The following is a 20388-nucleotide window of genomic DNA, read 5'->3' on the forward strand; positions in this document are numbered from 1 at the left end:
AAGGAAATAGACCAGAGTGTTAATAATGATTATCTCTGGGTAACTGAACCAAGGGTAATTTTTAAGCTTATATTTTTTCAATTTTTCTGCAACAAGCCTGTGTTTCCCTACTAATCAGATAAAGACTTTAAAAAAAAAAAAAAATCTAGGTTACTCAAAAGTGAAGCTGTTGGTGAAACAACACCAGAGTGTAAGAAAGCATTTTTAGGATAATCTAAAAGGCCTTAACTAGTCAAATTAGCAGAAAAAGCTTGTTTCTGATTACGGATGGTCTCTCAATTTCTTTACAAACACGAAGGACCCTTTAGCCTGCTTTACATAATTTTTGTGAGGTTTTTAACTTTACTGCAGAAACCCTGAGAATTTTAATTATAAACATATAACCTACCATCTTTGTATAAAACCACCCACTGCCGTTAAGTCAATTCTGGCTCAATAGCGACTCTATGGGACAGAGTAGAACTGCCCCATTGGGTTTCCAAGGAGTGGCTGGTGGATTTGAACTGCGACCTTTTAGTTAGCAGCCAAGCTCTTAACCACTGCGCCACCAGGGCTCCAATCTTTGTATAGGTGACACATTTAGATGAACAGGTGTAAGTAACTGGCACCCTGTCTTTGTGGTTTCTCCTTCATTGCCTGGTTGAATTTATGGAAATGCCATTGTATGTTGTGATCACCGTATCTGGAAGATGTGATAATTCACAATGTTTACAGCCTTATACCCACGGAGACACTTGATCCTCCTTCACCTCATTAATAGATTACTTAATGAAGGCATTACCTAATTACCAGGCTTGAATCAGAAGTTACAGGTACTTGGCATAAAGGCTACCTATGATTGTTGTTAGAGTGGTAAAGTAGATGGAGAATTTCAAGTTATTTTTGGAGGCCCAAGTGGGCTCCTACAGTTACCCTTGTGAGGTGGCTGCTAGTATTGCTGCCTTCTGTGTTACTCAGTAAACATTTGCCGAGGACCTCCAACATCCCTGACATTCTGCCAGGTGCTGGGATTACAAGATGAATAAGACAAGAGTCTCTGCCCTTGGGGGAATCCAGAGTCTAGTGGAGAGATGCAGAGCTTAATTTTTTCAAGTGTTTATAGGCCAGACACTGTTGGATATGTTACATACGTTATCTCCAATTCTCAGTACAGCCCTGCTGTTCATGTGACAGATACTGTGTGCCATCATGTACTGTACCCTGGGAATGAAGGGAAAAAGGTAGATGGTGGAATGCTAATATTACAGTTGATTAAACCCTAGTTCAGAGATGTTAGTAATGTGCCCAAGATCACATAAGTGGTAGCAATGGTAGCCATTGTTTGTTTATTACATAAGCACTGTGCTAGGGCTTTATATTATATACATTGTCTTACTTAGTCCTTAAAACAGCATGTATGGCAAGTGGAATTCTCATTGTATAGAGGATGCTGAGGCTTGGATGCCTGAGATCACATAGCTAGTAAGTGGCAAAGCAGGAGCTGAATTTAGGTTTGTCTAACATTCTATGCTTTTAACCACAATGTTATACCCTCGCATCTCTTCGTAAGAGTAGTAGTGTTGTTAGGTGCTGTGGAGTTGATTCCAACTCATAGCGACCCTATGTACAAAAGAAGAAAACACTACCCAGTTATGTGCCATCCTCATGATTGTTATACTTGAGCACACTGTTGCAGTGACTGTGTCAATCCGTATCGAGGGTCTTCCTGTCTTTCGCTGACCCTTTACCAAGCATGATGTCTTTCTCCAGGGACTGATCCCTTCTGATAACATGTCCAAAGTATGTGAGACGAAGTCTCACCATCCTTGCTTCTAAGGAGCATTCTGACTGTACTTCCTCCAAAACAGATTTGTTTGTTCTTTTTGCAGTCCATGGTATATTCAGTATTCTTCGCCAACACCGTAATTCAAAGGCATTGATTCTTCTTTGGTCTTCCTTATTCATCATCCGGCTTTAACATGCATAAGAGGTGACTGAAAACACCATGACTTGGTTCAGGCACACTTTAGTCTTCAAGGTGACATCTTTGCTTTTTAACACTTTAAAGAGGTCTTTTGCAGCAGATTTGCCCAATTCAGTGTGTCATTTGATTTCTTGACTGCTGCTTCTATGGGTGTTGTCGATCCAAGTAAAATGAAATCCATGACAACTTCAATCTTTTGTCCATTTATCATGATGTTGCTTATTGGTCCAGTTGTGAGGATTTTTGTTTTATGCTGAGATGTAATCCATACTGAAGGCTGTCATCTGTGATCTTCATTAGTAGGTGTGTTAAGTGCTCTTCGCTTTCAGCAAGCAAGGTTGTGTCACCTGCATATTGCAGGTTGTTAATGAGTCTTCCTCCAATCCTGATGCTCGACCCTGACACACACCTTTCCTGACTTTAAACCATGCAGTATCCCCTTGTTCTGTTCGAACGACCACCTCTTGATCTATGTACAGGTTCCTTATGAGCACAATTAAGTGTTCTGGAATTCCCGTTCTTCACAGTATCCATAATTAGTTATGATCCACACAGTCGAATGCCTTTGCATAGTCAATAAAACATAGGTAAACATCTTTCTGCTATTCTCTGCTTTCAGCCAGGATCCATCTGACATCAGCAATGATATCCCTCATTCCACGTCCAAATAGCTACTATTTATCAGGCATCTACTGTGTGCCAGGTGTTTACATGTATTATCTCAGATTCTCACAACTACCATGCAGTTTAAGTTGCTGGTATCCTCTGAAACTGAGCCTCAGGAGTCAGGTAACCTGCCCAGCTGGTGAGTGGTTGTAGAATCAGATCTGTCTGGCTTCTGAGCCTCTACTCTTTCCAAGGTACCACCATTCTTCTCCTCTTTCTAATATTTGAGTCTGGTAATTTCTCTTTGGCAGTTAGACTCATCCTAACTTATTTTTAAATTCCTCTTGAGGTGAAGCTCTGAGTGGTGTAATGTGTTATCTTCAGATTTGATCTGGCTTTGCTTTTGAACCAGTCAGCTATTAACTCTTGTGAACAGGCCTTTCCTTTCCTTTGTTAACAATTTTAGTGCTCGATCTCTGAGCTGTGGCTGCTGTAAGCCTTCTCCTCTCCCCTGGGAACCTCATCACCCCATGTACTCTGTGTAGGCCTTATCTTATCTCCTGTAACATGAGGAGAGGGCAGTCCAGCAGAAGCCTGTCATATACAGCAGAATTTCACTACAGCTGGTCTCTGCCATCTCCTCTCACGACCACACACCTGTACTGCTGTCTGCATCCCCTTGTCCCTTCTCTCTCCCCTCCACCCACACTGGCACCTTCTTTTAGTGCTACCACAACTTGAAAAAACTGCTTGAGCTGCCCAGTTTCCTCTCCTCTTTTAGACTAACGTGTGTATAAAGTGTTTAGACCTGCTATCTCTATTTTTTCCTCCCTGTAAAGCAGGTTACAAAGCAATAAAAAACAAAACAAAAAAACCTGTTGCTGTCGAGTTGATTCCAACTCAGCAACCCTATAGGGCAGAGTAGAACTGCCTCACAGGGTTTCCGAGGAACGGCTGGTGGATTCGAACTGCTGACCTTTTGGTTAGTAGCCAAGCTCTTAACCACTGCACTGCCAGGGCTCCTACAAAGCAATATATAGTATAAATTCCATTTTTATAAAACATCTATTTGCATAGAAATGTCTAGAAGGATATACCTCAAAATGATAAAACAGGCTGTCTCTAGGTGGTATATTTCAGGTGAAGATTTTTATCTCTATTTTGTACCTCTTCTGTGGTGAACATGTATTACCTATGTAACCAAACCAAACCTAGTGCCGTCGAGTCAATTCCGACTCATAGCAACCTATGTAACAGAGGAGAAAAAATAACCTTTTTCTTGTTTATTAAAGTAATACATGCTGGCCGTATGAACCTCTCATAAATTATAGAACAGTACAAGAAAACAAATTACTTGCAATCCCATAGTCCAGAATTAGCCACTGTTAATATTTTGGAGCATTATCTTTTAGCTTGTGTATATAAATAAACACATTTTTAATACTAAGATTATATCACAATTTTGTAACCTTGATTTCTCCAGGTCAAGTGATGTCTTTGTGCAAGCACAAAATTTAAATGGCTGCATAATATGACACAGTTATACCATGACTTGTTCAACCACTGTATGTTTGTGTTGCTTCAAATTTATTTTAGGATTACCTGTGACCGATGCCAATTAACTGGATAGATCAATTCTATCCATATTTCTTATTATTTGTGATAGATAGCCAGAAGTAAAATCAGGGAGTCAAAGGGGAAAAATTCAGGCAATTGCTGTGTATTGTCAAGTTACTTTCCAGGGAGGTTTTGCTACCAGCAATGTCTGAAAGTGCTTGTGTTAGAGCACAGTCAGGCCCTAGAAAGAGTGAGGTGTTTTTGTAATGTGCTTCCTCTGTGAGAAAGCAGTTAAGACACTTCATTTTAATTGTATCTGTCTTCCCTACTAGGGCCAATTATCCCATCTTTGTTCACCAGTATTCAATAATGGTTAATGTAAGTAGAAATGCAAACATTTACTGGATTAATATTCTAAAAAATTTCTGCCAATTTAATAAGCAAATCTGTTTTTGGATGTTGCTTTTTAAAAACCTGCTTTATTGAAGTATAATTTATATACTATAGAATTCACCAATTTTAACTGTCACAGTTCAATGTGCTTTAGTAAAATTAAAAAATTGCACAACTGTCACCACAATCCAATTTAGAACAGTTTCATCTCCTCATTTGCCCCTCCTGTCCCTTACGCTTGTTCGCATTCAGTCACCACACCCATCCTGGAACTACGCAACCAACGATGGTCTGCTTTCTTGGTTCTATAATTTTGCCTTTTCTAAAAATTTCATATAAATGGAATCATATAATATGTAGCCTTTAGTGTCTTTCACGTAGAATGATGTTTCCGAGAGATTTATACATGTTGTATGTATTTGTACTTCATTCCTTTTTTTCCCTTTTATTTACCGAAATGTAGTTCACATACAATAAATGTTTCACACTCTAAGTATACAATAAATTTTGACTCTTGTATATACCGGTGAAATCATCACAAAATAAGATAATGAAAATATCTACCCCCCTCCCCCAGGTATTTCTGTAAGCTCTCTATGGTAATTTTTTTTACAGAAACATGCGGAAAGAAGATAAGCATAGTGGTGCTTGTGAGGGTGCCTGGGGGGGCGTGGTCAGCAAACAGAATGTGGTACACATGTCAGTTTCAAAAATTTACACATGTACAATTCAGTGACATTGATTCCATTCTTCATGTCGTACAACCATTATCACTATCTTTTTCTCAATTACTCCATCACAATTAACAGGTCTCTGTGCCCCCTAAGCAGTAACTCCTCCTTTCTGTTCCCTTACCATTGTAACCACCAATAAGCTATGGCTTCATATATTTGCCTTTTTCATGTAAGTATTTGTCCTTATGTTACTTATTTGACTCTGCATAATGTGTTCGAGGTTCACCCATGTTGTGGCACGTGTCAGGACTTTATTCCTCTTTATGGCTGTGTAATATTCCCTCGTATGTATATATTACATTTTATGTATCCAGTCATTTGTTGATGGACATTTAGGTTGTTTCCACCTTTTGTTTATTGTGAATAGAGCTGCAATGAACATTGGTGTACAGGTTTCTGTTTATATTCCTGCTCTCAATTCTTTCGGGTATATACTTAGGATTGGGATTGCTGGGTCATGTGGTAGTTCTATGTTTAGCTTTTTGAGGAATCTCAAAACTTTTGCACAGTGGCTGCAGCATTTTGCATTCCCACTAGCAGTGGATGAGGGTTCCAGTTTCTCCACATTCTAATCAACACCTGTTATTTTATTTTGATCATGGCCATTCTAGTAAAGGTAAGGTGGTATCTCATTGTGGTTTTTATTTGCATCTCCCTAATGGCTAATGACGTTGAGCATCTTTTCACGTGCTTGTTGGCTATTTGTATATTCTCTTTGGTGAAACGTCTATTCAAGTCTTTTGCCCATTTTTCAACCAGGTTGTTTGTCTTTTTGTTGTTAGATTGCAGGTGTTCTTATATATATTCTGGGTATTAAACCTTTATCAGTTCCCCAAAACTTTCTTCCATTTTGTAGGTTGTCTCTTCACTTTGTTGATACTCATTGCAGTTTTAATTTGTATATTCCTAATGTCTGGTGACGTAGAGCATATTTTCTTTTTTTTTAAAAAAAATTTTATTGTACTTTAGATGAAGGTTTACAGAACTAGTTTCTCATCAAACAGTACACAAATTGTTCTATGACACTCATTAATAACCCCATGACATGTCAATGCTTTCGCTTCTCAACCCTGGGTTCCCTATTACCAGGCTTTCCTGTTCCCTCCTGCCTTTTAGTCCCTGCCCCAGGGCTGGTGTGCCCCTTTAGTCTTGTTTTGTTCCAAGGGCCTGTTCAAACTTTGGCTAAAGGGTGAACCTCAGGAGTGGCCTCATTACTGAGCTGAAAGGGTGTCCAGGGGCCATACTCTCAGGGCTTCTCCAGTCTCTCAGGCCACCTAGTCTGGTCTTTGTTTTTGAGTTAGAACGTTGTTCTACATTCTTCTCCAACTCTGTCCAAGATCCTCTATTGTGATCCCTGTCAGAGCAGTCAGTAGTGGTAGCCAGGCACCATCTAGTTGTACTTGGACTCAGTCTGATGGAGGCTGTGTTAGATGTGGTCCATTAGATGTAGAGCATATTTTCATATACTATTTGCTATTTGTATCTTATTTAATGAAATGTTTATTCAAATTTTTGCCCATTAAAAAATATTATTAGTCTTAATTATTGAGTTGTAAGAGTTTTTGTTTTTTTTAAATATATTCTGGATATGAGTCTTTTATCAGAATGTTTTAGACATTTTCTCCCTGTCTTTTCATTTAATTGTGTCTTTTGAAGAGCAATAGTTTTCAATTTTGAAGGAAGTCCAATTTATAAATTTTTTTACACTCATGCATAATCCAAGGTCACAAAGGGTTTCTCCTATGTTTTATTCTGCAGTTTTAGAGCTAATATTTAGGTTATTATCTATTTTTGCATATGATGCAAGGTATGGATTGAAGTTCTGTTCTTTTTTTTGCACAGGGTTATCAATTATTACAGTATCATTTTTGAAAAGATTATCCTTTCCACTTCTGTTGAAAATTAATTTATCCATATATATGAGAGAGTCTACTTCTGGAGTGTTTATTCTGTTTCATTTATTTATGTTTATACTTACACCAATACTACAGTGTCTTCATTGTTTGTTTTATTATAAATTATGAAATCAGGGAGTGTAAGTCCTTCAACTTTTTTTTTTAAAGTGTTTCGGCTTTTCTAGGTACATTTATATATAAATTTCAGGATTAGCTTGCCAATTTCTAGAACAAAAACCTGCTGGGACTTTAATAGGGATTGGGTTAAGTCTGTAGATCAATTTGGGGAGCACTGATACTTTAACAATACGGAGCCTTCCACTTCTTCTATTTATTTAGGTCTTTAATTTCTCTCAGCACTGTTTTGTAGTTTTTAGTGTAGAGGTATTATACACTGGTTTTTGTATATTGAGGTATTATACACTGATTTTTGTATACTGAGCTTACATCCTGAGACCCTGATAAGTTATTAGTTCTAGTAGCTTTTTGATAGATTTCTTTGGACTTTCTATTTATGCAATCCCAATGTCTGTGAAACAGTTTTACTTCTTCCTTTCCATTCTGGATGCCTTTAGTGTTTTTTTTTTTTTTTTGCCTTACTGAACTAGATATGACCTCCAGGTACAATGCTGAATAGAAATAGTGAGAGTGGACATTCTTCTCTTGTTCCTGATCATATGCGGAAGGCATTCCATTTTCACCATAAGTATGTCAACTCTAGATTTTTTGTAGATTCCCTTTTTATCAGGTTGAAGAAGTTCCCTTCTTTCCTTACTCGGGTGAGAATTTTTTTTTTTAAATCATTTTTGGGTATTGAATTTTGTCAAATGTTTTATTTTTTTTGGGTCTATTGAGATAATCATGTTGTTTTTTGCCCTGTATCCTATTTATATGGTGTATTGTTGTTAGGTGCTGTCAAGTTTGTTCCAAACGAAACACTGCGTGGTCCCATGTCATCCTTACAATCATTGTTATGCTTGAGCCCACTGTTGCAACCACTGTATCGATCCATCTCATTGAGGGTTTTCCTGTCTTTCACTGACCCTCTACTTTACCAAGCAGGATGTCCTTCTCCAGGGATTGGTCCCTCCTGATAACATGTCCTAAGTACCTGAGACGAAGTCTCGCCATTCACGCTTCCAAGGAGCATTCTGGGTATACTTCTTCCGAGACAGAATTCGTTCTCCTGGCAGTCCATGGTACATTCAATATTCTCTGCCAAAACCATAATTCAAAGGTATCAATTCTTCTTTGGTCTTCCTTATTCATTGTCCAGTTTTTCCATGTATATGGGGCAATTAAAAATATCATGGCTTGGGGTCAAATGCACCTTAGTCCTCACAGTGACATCTTTGCTTTTTACATTTTAAAGAGGTCTTTTACAGCAGATTTGCCTAATGCAATGCGACATTTGATTTCCTGACTGATGCTTCCATGGGCATTGACTGTGGATCCACGTAAAATGAAATCCTTGACAACTTGAATGTCTTCTCCGTTTATCATGAAGTTGCTTATTAGTCCAGTTGTGAGGATTTTTGTTTTCTTTATGTTGAGGTATAATCCATACTGAAGGCTGTAATCTTAATCTTCATCAGTAAGTGCTTCAAGTCCTCTTCGCTTTCAGTGAGCAAGATTGTGTCATCTGCATATCGCAGGTTTTTAATGAGTTTTTGTCGTACTTCATATAGTCCAGCTTCTTGGATTATTTGCTCAGCATACAGATTGAATAAGTATGGTGAAAGGCTACAACCTTGATGCAACCTTTTCTGATTTTAAACTACACAGTATCTTTTTGTTCTGTTCAAACAACTACCTGTTGGTCTATGTACAGGAACCCCATGAGCACAATTAAGTGTTCTGGAATTCCCATCTTTGCAGTGTTTTCCATAATTAGTTATAACCCACACAGTTGAATGCCTTTGTGTAGTCAACAGAACACAGGTTAACATCTTTCTGATATTCTCTACTTTCAGCTAAGATCCATCTGACATCAGCAATGATATCCCTCATACCATGTCTTCTTCTGAATCTGGCTTGAATTTCTGGCCTTGTTGATGTATTACAGCAACCATTTTTTAATTATCTTCGGCAAAATTTCACTTGTGTGTGATATTAATGATATTGTTCGATATTTTCTACATTCTGTTGGATCACCTTTCTTTGGAATGGGCACAAATGTGGATCTCTTCCAGTTGGTTGGCCAGGTAGCTGTCTTCCAAATTTCTTGGCATAGACAAGTGAGTGCTTCCAGTGTTGCAGTCAATTGTTGAAACATCTCAATTGGTATTCTGTCAATTCCTGGATTCTTGTTTTTTGCCAATGCCTTCAACGGAGCTTGGACTTTTTCCTTCAATTCCATTGGTTCTTAATCATATACTACCTCCTGAAATGGTTGAATATCAACCAATTCTTTTTGGTACAGTAACTCTGTGTTGTTCCTTTTTTTTTCTTCCATCTTCTTTTGATACTTTCTGCATCATTTACTATTTTGCCCATAGCATCCTTCAATATTGCAACTTGAGGCTTGAATTTCTTCTTCATTTCTTTCAAGTTGAGAACTGCCAAGCATGTTCTTTCCTTTTGGTATTCTATCTCCAAGTCTTTGCACATTTCTTTATAATATTTTACTTTGCCTCCTTGAGCCATCCTTTGAAATCTTCTATTCAGCTCTTTCACTTCATCATTTCTTCTGTTTGTTTTAGCTGCTCTACATTCCAGAGGAAGTTTTAGAGTATCTTCTGACATCCATCCATTTTGGTCTTTTTTTTTTTCTTTCCTGTCTTTTCACTGACCTTTTGTATTCTTCATGTATCATGTTCTTAATGTTATCCCTCAACTCATCTGGTCTTTGATCATTAGTGTTCAAAGCCTCAAATCTATTCTTTAGATGACCTCTAAATTCAAGTAGGATATACTCAAGGTTGTACTTTGGCTCTCCTGGACTTTAGTTTTCTTCATCTTCAACTTGAAACATGCAAACGAGCAACTGATGGTCTGTTCTGCAACTGGCCCCTAGTCTTGTTCTGACTGATGACCGAGCGTCTCCATTGTGTCTTTCCACAGATGTAGTCTATTTATTTCTGTGTGTTGCATCCAGTGAGGTCCATGTGTATATAGTTGCTGTTTATATTGTTGAAAAAAGGTATTTGCAATGAAAAAGTCACTGGTCTTGCAGAATTCTATCATGTGATCTTTGGTGTCATTTCTGTCACCAAGGCCATATTTTCCAACTACTGATTTATTGATTTTCCAATGTTAAACTAACCTTTCATTCTGTGATAAACTCCACCCCACCTAGTCTTGGTGTATAACTGTTTATATGTTGCTAGATTTGATATGCTAATATTTTACAAGAAGTTTTGTATCAGTGTTCATGAGGGATATTGGTTTGAATTTTTATTTCTTGTTTTATAATTGTTTCGCTTTGGTATCGGGGTAATATTGACTTTATAAAATGATTCTGGAAGTGTTCCCTTCTACTACTCCTTTCTGAGAGTTACTTGTCAAAGATTGATATTTTTACTTTAAATATGTAACAGAATTCACCAGTGAAGCCATCTGGACCTGGACTTTTCTTTTGAGGAAAACTACTAATGACTAATTCAGTATCTTTATTTTCTATAAGTCTATTCTGATTTTCCATTTCTTCTTCTGTCAGTTTTGGTAATTTGAATTTTTCTAGGAATTTGTCCCATTTTCATCTGTGTTGCAAAATTTATTGGGATAAAGTTGTTCATAACATTCTCTTTATAATGCTTTTAATTTCTGTAGGGTCTACAGTGATAGCTAAGGATTTATCCATTTTTCCCCCCATCTTTCTGAAGAAAATATTTAGTTTGACCAATTCTTTTCTACTGTTTCTATGTCATGGATTTCCACTCTATATTATTTCCTTCTATTACTTTGTTCTTCTTTTTCTAGCTTTTTGAATTGGAAGCTTATATTTGATGTTTGACCTTTCTAAGCTATAAAAATCCCTTTAAGGGCTGCTTTAATTGCATCCATGTATTTTCATACGTTCTTATATTTTTATTGATTTTAAGATATTTTTTAAATTTCCCCTTTTGCCCATTAGTTTTTAGAAGTGTGCTATTTAATGTCCAGATATTTTGGGATTTCCAGATTTCTTCCTGTTGTTGATTTCTAATGTAACTCCATTATGGTCAGACAACATATTTTATATTACTCAAGTCTTATTTTATCGAACCTACCAGGTCTTGTCTTAGTGCCCCAACATATGGTCTGTCTTGAAGTACCATGTGTACTTAAAAAAAAAGAGTGTATTTTGTTTTGTGGAGTTTTTCTAAATGTTAAGTCAATTACTTTGATAGAGTTCAAGTTTTCTGCTGCCTTACTGATTATCCGTCTCGTTGTTCCATTGATTACTAACAGAGATGTGTTGAAATCTCTAACTACGATCATTGAATTGTCTGTCTTTTCAAGTTAGCATCTTTTGTTTCATGTATTTTGTGGCTCCATTATGTACATACACATTTAACCCTTTTATTACCAAATTTATTAAAAAAATTTTTTTGGATGGCATGTGCTTTCAGTATTGGAATGCATGCGTACTAACTGAGTGTGTTTAAATTTTTGGTTGGTAGTATCAACTTTGAGAAATACTATCTGGCAATACAATCTTCCAATGAGACTAGTGGCACTGTAGTGCCACCAACTGTGGTATGACGGTATGCCAATTGGAACTAGAGGCACCTTTTCTAAACAAACCTATCAGGGTTCTCTAACTATCACACAATAAAGCCATAATTATGCTTGCAAGCCTTATTTCACAGAAATAAAAGAGAAAAAAGGCAAAAGTTTACAAAACTAAATTCTATCCAGGAAGAATCACCTGATAGAATGCTCAACCTATGCAACAATAAGGCTCCAACTCCTGGTCTGCTGAGCTTCATGCAATTCAAAAGAGATCCATCTTGACCTCTAAATGCATTAGAACCAGAATAATGCCTTGCCAATGAGGTCTAGAGGCATAAAAAGTGTCTGGCAAACCATTTATGCCAATGGTAACGCAAAGATTTAAAAATTGTTATATTTGGCTATTGCACTTTAACTGTTGATGAAGTGGGATTTTTTCATGTGTATTTCCTGGGTGAGTTTTCTACTTTTTGACTGTCTTAGAATTGGGTATTATTCATGTTTTTACTATTGATTTTAAATAACCATAGTTATGAAAGAATAACATTGGCCCTTGGTCACATGATACAACCCACTTTGCCTTTTAATTGTGGTAAAGAATTTGTGACTTTTAAAATGAACTCAAATCTAAAGGTTATTTCCTTTTAAATTTCTCCCACTACTAATATGCTTTCAAAGTCTGTTTATTTGCATTCAGACATTAGTTTCATATGTACTTTCTTGCCCCACCCATAGAGAGTCAATTTTTTACTGACCAATCTTTTTCTGATACATTCAAGATGCCATCTTATCATATACTACATTGCCGGGCATACATTTTACACTATGGCATGCATAGCCTATTGAGTTTAATTATAATGGCTTTATAGTCCACAGCTCACACTTTCCACCATACCTTTTTTTCTTTTCAAAAGTCATTGTTATTCTTGGGTATTTATTGTTCCATGTGAGTTTTAAAATTAGCTTGTAAAGTTCCACAAAATATTTTGGCAGATGATATTAAATTAGCAAATTAATTTTAGAAGAGAATTCACTTCTTTATATTATTGAGTGGTTTTATCTATGGCATGGTAACAAGTCTTTATATATCTTTTGGTGAAATTTTATAGTTTTCTTCGTACGTATTTTTAAGTCACTTCTTTTTTCTTTATAAAGAATCTTTTATTATATATTAAGCTGGCTATTTCTGGGGAGTAAGATTAATATCTTTGTCAGATAAGGAGGTGCTCTTTGTAGTTTGCTTAATTTTAAGACTTTTTTCTCCAAACTAGAAAATAAAAATTTATCAGGTGCTTTCAAAAAATCAATTTAATTTTATAATCTTTCACCTTCAATATATTAGTAACAGATTTTGTAAGGTTGAACCATTGTTGCAGTCTTGGGATAAAACCCACTTGCTTATGATGTATTCTTTTATATACTGATGGATTTGACTGTGGCTCAGTTTTCATACTGTAAAATGGAGATGTGAGTATTAATAGGTATTTTTTGTTACCATCCAGTGAGTTACTTAGAACAGTGCTTGGCACATAGTATGCTCTGTGTGTATGTAAATTAATAAAGTATTAAATTATAAATTAAAAATATAACATACATTTTAAATAAAATTTTTAAATTTCTTTCTTCTGTGTGAGTTATTTGGATCTATTTTTCATCCATCTTGAGCGGACAGCTTGAATCATTTGTTTCAGTCTACAAGTTACAAACTTTCCTTTGTCCATATCTGGTAGATTGTAATAAATGTAATGCTTTGTTCTGAAAAGATTGTAATTTCTAGTTTGATTTCCTCTTTAGGTTGAAAGTTATAATTTCTATGTGTTTTTAATTTCCAGATATGTGTATTTTTTGCTATGTTTCTTTTAAATTCAGGTTGCATTTTAAATGGGATATGTGGCCTCTATGTGAGTAATAAAAAAAAAATGTGTTTTCCTTTAGGCCTTAATAAATAGGAATTTTTGTGGTGGTTTAATGTGTATTTGTTGGGTACCAAGTATACTTTTGAATATCTCTATATTTTTTTATGAGATCAACCTACTAATTGTGTTTTTGTGCTTTTTCTTTTTGTCCCCTTTTTTTTTACTTTGGTGGAAATCGGTCCCTTTATCTATAGTATTCTCCTTGTGGCCGTATTTTCCAATTTTCCTTGGGAAAACATACGGTTTAGATGGACTTGACTCCTGTCAAAGCTTAGTTCTAGGCCTGACCGGTCAAAGCATGAACCCAAACCAAGCTAGTCGGAGCCAAAGTAACACAAATCCTGGGTTTTTGTTGAAACTTGGGGGAAAGGGATTTTCTTTGTCGGGATTTGATACTACTAAGTGATTATCTTGCCACCACATAAGAAAAACGTGCTGAAGAGTGAAAGCAACACAAAGAAATGCATATCTAACACAGAACAGATAAAGCCCTACTTTTATAATTTTGAGTTCTATAATACCTTCCTTTTTTGATTATGCTTTTTGTTTGTTTATGCCAATTAGAGTTGAGTTTTGGTCACTTGCCACCAAGAATATACTGATTAACACACTTGTCTTTTAGTAGATTAAGTTTTCTTTTCTCAGCCCTTTTCCAATTAATAATCTACTGTCTTTTTTTCTAAAACTGATTTGAAAGTTTTTCATTTGATTTTTTTTCTTTTAGTGATTGACCTTAAGTTTTCAACAGACGAACTCTAGCCATTTGTAGAGAAATACACATTTACTTTTGTCTATATTCTCCACTCTAATAAAGAACCATAGCTTATTATTCCAACTCTGTTTTGTCCTCTTATGTTAACAGTATCTGTGATCAACAGTTACACACTATTAATAAGGAATTTTACTTATTTTGTTCCTTATGATTGTTTCTTGCATCTCACTATTCCCTTAGGATTCGTTTCCCTTCTTGCTGAAGAATATATCCTTTAGTATTTCTTTCAGACAGAGATGGTCTGCAGGTGGTACACTTTTGGCATCTCTGAATGTCTGAAAATATCTTTACCTGACCCTTACATTTGAATAAGAATATACTTACAAGTCGTTATTTTCTTTACATTACTTAGATGATATTGTTCTTTTTTAAATTGTGCTTTAGATCAAGGTTTATAGAGCAAATTAGTTTCTCATTAAACAATTGATACACATATTATTTTGTATATTAACATTGGTTGCCAACCCTGTGATGTGTCAACACTCTCCGCTTCTCAACCTTGGGTTCCCCATTTCCATTCGTCCAGCTTTCCCGTCCCCTCCTGCCTTCTCGTCCTGGCTCCTGGGCTGATGTACCCATTTAGTATCTTGTATATACAGTTGAGCTATGTGTATTATTGTTTGTTTTATGGGCCTGTCTAAACTTTGGCTGAAGGGTGAACCTTAGGAGTAACCTCAGTACTGAGTTAAAAAGGTATCCGGGGGCCATACTCTCGGGGTTTCTCCACTCTATGTCAGAACAGTAAGTCTAGTCCTTTTTTGTGTTCCATTTCTTTTTATGTTCACTTTGTGGATAACCGAAGTCCTGATGGCGCAGTGGTTGAGAGTTATGGCTTCTAACTAAAAGGTCAGTAGTTCGAATCCACCAGCTGCTGCTTGGAAACTATGGGGGCAGTTCTACTTTGTCCTGTAGGGTCGCGATGAGTTGGAATCAACTCGATGGCGATGGGTTTTTTGTGGATAATCTGTTTTTTCTTTCTGGTAGATTTTAAGTTCTTTATCTTTTATGTTCTGAAATTTCACTCTGATGTAGGGGTCAACAAACTATTGTATGTGGGCCAAATCTGGCTCACTGCCTCTTTTTGTGTACCCAGTGAACTAAGAATGGTTTTACATTATTAAATTTGAAAAAAAAAAAAAAAATCAAAAGATTTCATAACGTGAAGATGTTATGAAATTCAAACTTCAGTGTTATTAAAGTTTTATTGGAACACAGATATGTTCATTTACATACTGTCTATGGTTCCTTTCATGCCACAATGGCAGAGCTGAGTAGTTGTGAAAGAGTTGTGATAGAAACCCATAAAATCTAAAATATTTACTAGTTGGCAGGAAAACATCCGCTGATTCCTGTGTATTTTTTTGTTTAAATGGGTACAATTTTGGGAATTACTAGGCTATTTTTTCCACTGCTTTCTAAGAGGATTTCTTATCCCGATGTCCCAATCAATTAGTTAATTTTAGCTGTTATCATTTTATTATTTAGCCGAATGATTAAATTTTTCATTTCAAAAATATTTTTATTTACAAGAAACTGACTAGTCTTACTTGAGGAATATGATACATTCTGTTATCTCTCTGAGAAGAAAAAAGATAATAATTTCAAAGTCTTTTTCTGATTACCGTATTAACGGCTTCCAAGGGTGTGAGTTCTTCCATTTATAGTGTATGTTATTGGTAATTCTCAAAAGGTTAGTTTCTTAGGCTGGGTTCTCTAGAGAAGCAAACCAGTAAAGCGTGTGTGTGTGTGTGATCACATTTATATCAAGGAAATGGCTCATGCGGTTGTAGAGGCTGTAATGTCCCAAGTCTGTGGATCAGCAAAGACTTCTCTTGATTCCCATAGCCACAGGGGCTGGCGAACCCAAGATCAGTAGGCTAGAGAGCAGGGCTGTTGCTCACGGGCTATGAAAATCAACGAATACCTAGACTGGCAGAGAAGACTGCAGCTAGCGGGTAAGCTGTAGCTCAAGTCCCAAGAACCAGAGGTCAGATGAACAGGAGCCAGCTGCAGGATCCAGAACAAGCAAAAGCCCTGGCAAGGAGAAAAGGAAGAGCTAGGTGGTGGAGGGTGAAGAGGTGAAGGCTGAGGGCGGTGGTGAGCTCCCACAAGCCCCGCCCCTGCAGCGACATGATCACAACATTACATGACTACCAAAACACTGAGAATCACAGCCTAGCCAAGCTGACACACAACCTTAACCATCACAGTCCGCCCTCTGTCAACTCTGAACCTGTACACATCTCCTTAAACCATCCATAATCCCTGAATAAAGACAATTATAGAATTATACTTGGGGCTAACATGATACAACGAACACACATACAACTGAAAATCTAATAGCCCTGTTTATACCTTATATAAGTGAAGAAAACAAAAATATTTGATGCACACAAAGCAGAAATACTCATATAACAATTACCATCCTCGTTTCTGCAACTGGTCACGTGGCTGTAAGTGGTATTTAGAACTACCTTCTTCCACCACCCACTCCGTTATTCCCTTTGTTCTCAGCAAGCACTTCAGCTGGTTGTGGTTCTTTGCCTGGTGGGGTGACCCAAACCTTCATTCCTGAAGGGTCTGGGACATTAGTAGTCATATCAGAATTGGGTTGCTGTAGTTTTCCACTGACTTTAATCATAGGGCATGGTAGTACTAAGAGACACCCTAAAGGATCTCCTGCATTCTAGACATACTCTACCTCCATTATGTAATATCAATCTGATTTCCTCTTGGTAATCAGGATCAATTATACCAACCAATATGGTAACTCCCTTCTTTGCCTGTTGATCCAGAGGCATAAGGAGCCCAAGGTAGCCAGGTGGCATTCTTAACTTCCAGTTTAATGGAATCAGTGATGTGTCTCCAGATGGGAGCATTCCTCCCTTTGGAATTAAGACCTCAAGAGCATAAGGTCACAGGGACAGGAATGAAAATCTTGCTAGTGGGTCACTAGGGGTAATAGTGGTGCCACTCCCATTTCCACCCCTTGATTCCTGGATTATGAATCCTGACTATGGGAGATACAGCACCATACACTGGATGCTAGTTTAGAGCATATACAGCCCCAATGCTGCAAAGTATTGCCTCCTCACTGGTGCCCTAATTGTGTCTTTAGGAGGCCATTACATTGTTCTATCAAGCCAGGTGCTTTGGGATGATGGGGATCATGGTAAGACCAGTGAATTCTGTGAGCACGGGCCCACTGCCACACTTCATTTGCTGTGAAGTGAGTCCCTTGATCCAAGTCAATGCTGTGTGGGAAACCATGATGGTGGATAAGGCATTCTGTAAGTCCACAGATGGTAGTTTTGGCAGAAGCATTATGTGCAGGAAAGGTAAATCCATATCCAGAGTAAGTATCTATTCCAGGAAGAACAAAATGCTGCCGTTTCCATGATGCAAGTTGTCCAGTGTAATCAATTTGCCACCAGGCTGCTGGGCCCATGCATAACCTCCATCCCTGCCACCATGGCTACTGTGTTCATGAGTCCATTGAGCAACAACAGGAATATATGGGGAGAGAGGATGAGTGGCTTCCACAAAATATGTCATCCTCTCCACCTGACTGTTTAAAATCCTCCTCTGCTGAGGCCACCCTTTGGTAAGCATTCATATGAGACACAAATATCTTCACTTCTTTGACCCATTCATAGAGGTTTATCCACATACCTCTTCCCCATAAAGCCTTGTCTCCAATTTTCCAACCATGTTCCTTCCAATTCCCTGACCATCCAGCCAAACCACTGGCCACAGCCCATCAATCAGTATACAGTTGCACATCTGGCCATTTCTCCTTCCAAGCGAAGTGAAGAACCAGGTGCACCACTTGAAGTTCTGCTTATCAGGAGGAGTTCCCTTCAACACTGTCCTTCGGGGAGGTCCCAGAAAGGGGCTGTAGCGCTGCCACTGTCCACTTTTGAGTGGTGTCTGCATATTGTGCAGAACTATCTGTAAACCAGGCAGGAGTTTTCTCTTCTTCAGTCAACTGATCATGTGGAACTCCCCATGAGGTCACAGGTGCAGACAGGAGATGGAAAGTAAGGTGACAGGAGTGGAGACCATGGGCATGTGGCCACTTCCTCATGCAACTTGTGCCTTCAGGTCCTGCTGGGACCCGATCTTGTATATACCACTTCCCTTTAATGATGGAGTGCTGCTATGCACATCCAACTTTATGACTCTGTGGGTCAGACAACACTCAGTTCATGATGGGCAGCTCATGCCGCGTGGTAATTTGGTTTCCCATAGTTAAGAGTTTAGTCTCTATTATGGCCCAGTAACAAGCCAAAAAACTGTTTCTCAAAAGGACAGTGGTTATCTGTAGAGGATGGCAGGGCTTTGCTCCAAAATCCTAAGAGTTTTGAGCTGTGATTCACCAAGAGGGGCCTGCCAAAGACACCAAACAGCATCTCTATCTGCCACGGACACTTCGAGCACCACTGGATCAGCTGGATCATATGGCTTAAATGGCAGAGCAGCTTGCATGGCAGCCTGAACCTGTAGCAGAGCCTTCTCTTATTCTGGGCCCCGTTCAAAACTAGCAGCTTTTGGAGTCACTTGCCAAACAGGCTGGAGTAGCACACCCAAATGAGGAATATGTTGCCTCCAAAATCCAAAGAGGCCCACTAGGTGTTGTGCCTCCTTTTTAGTTGTGGAAGGGGCCAGATGCAATAACTTTTCCTTCACTTTAGAAGGAATATCTAGACATGCTCCACACAATTGGACCCCTAGAAGTTTCACAGAGGTGTAAGGTGCTTGAATTTTTGTGGAATTAATTTCCTTCTCACTAGCACACAGATGTTTTACCCTTAAGTCCAGAGTCATTGAAACTTCCTTACTAGGTCCAATCATCATAATGTCATCAATGTAATGGACCAGTGTGATGTCTTGTGGAAGAGAAAGACGATCAAGGTCCCTGCAAACTAAATTATGATATAGGGCTGGAGAGTTGATGTAGCCCTGAGGTAGGCCACTGAAGGTGTATTACTGGCCTTGCCAGTGAAAGGCAAACTGTTTCTGATGGTCCTCTGAAACAGGTATGGAGAAAAGGCATTAGGCTGCTCAACAGTTGCACATCAGGTACCCGGAGATGTATGAATTTGCTGAAGCAACAAGACTATATCTGGAACAGCAGCTGCAATTGGAGTCACTACCTGGTTAACTTTGATAATCTGCTGTCATTCTCCAAGATCCATCTGTTTTTGCACTGGCCAAATAGGCAAGTTGAATGGGGATGTGGTGGGAATCACCACCCCTGCATCCTTCAAGTCCTTGATGGTGGCAGTAATATCTGCAATCCCTCTAGGAATGTGGTACTACTTTTGGTTTACTATTTTCCTAGGTAGGGGCAGTTCTAATGGCTTACACTTGGCTTTTCCTACCACAAAATCCTTCTGCATTTGTCAGGGATTCAATGTGGGGGTTCTGCCAGCTGCCGAGTAATTATTTCAATTATGTATTCTGGAATTGGGGAAATCACTATAGGATGGGTTCAGGGACCCACTGGACGTACTGACATGAGCTAAGACTCCATTAATAACCTGACCTCCATATGCCTGTACTCTGACTGGTGGGCCACAGTGATGTTTTGGGTCTCCTGGAATTAGTGTCAGTTCAGAGCCAGTATCCAGTGATCCCTGAAATAATCCCTAAAAAAGGATTATTTCCTTTTTCCCAATGAACATTCTTGTAAAAGGTCATAGAACCCTTTGGGGACAGCTGGGAGAAATATTAAAAGTTTAAGTTTTTGGCAGTGTATTGCAATCCCTTCTCAAGGGGACATGGCCTCCCCCTCAAAAAAGGGGTTGTGAGTCTGTAAACTCACTCGGGTCTGGGAACTGACTGAGAGGCCGTGACCGTCTATTTTGGAGATTTGAGTTAGGCTGCTGTTCAC

General features: G+C 38.1%; 2 protein-coding genes across 8 annotated transcripts in view; one reads left to right on the forward strand and one right to left on the reverse strand.

The window, feature by feature from the left end:
- Nucleotides 1-20388, forward strand: part of MSL2 (MSL complex subunit 2) — an 89246-nt gene that overhangs the window by 53572 nt on the left and 15286 nt on the right. For 2 of the 4 annotated variants that reach the window (XR_010319490.1, XR_010319492.1), the window contains one exon: nt 1-19713. This exon is cut by the window's left edge and continues 13324 nt beyond it. The gene's annotated coding sequence lies outside the window, so the exon portion shown is untranslated. The other 2 variants (XR_010319491.1, XM_003419983.4) reach the window with 2 other exon arrangements.
- PPP2R3A (protein phosphatase 2 regulatory subunit B''alpha) overlaps nt 1-20388 on the reverse strand; it is a 281968-nt gene that overhangs the window by 8342 nt on the left and 253238 nt on the right. The window lies entirely within an intron of this gene.

The sequence above is a fragment of the Loxodonta africana genome, chromosome 26, assembly GCF_030014295.1.
Source record: "Loxodonta africana isolate mLoxAfr1 chromosome 26, mLoxAfr1.hap2, whole genome shotgun sequence".
NCBI lineage: Eukaryota > Metazoa > Chordata > Mammalia > Proboscidea > Elephantidae > Loxodonta > Loxodonta africana.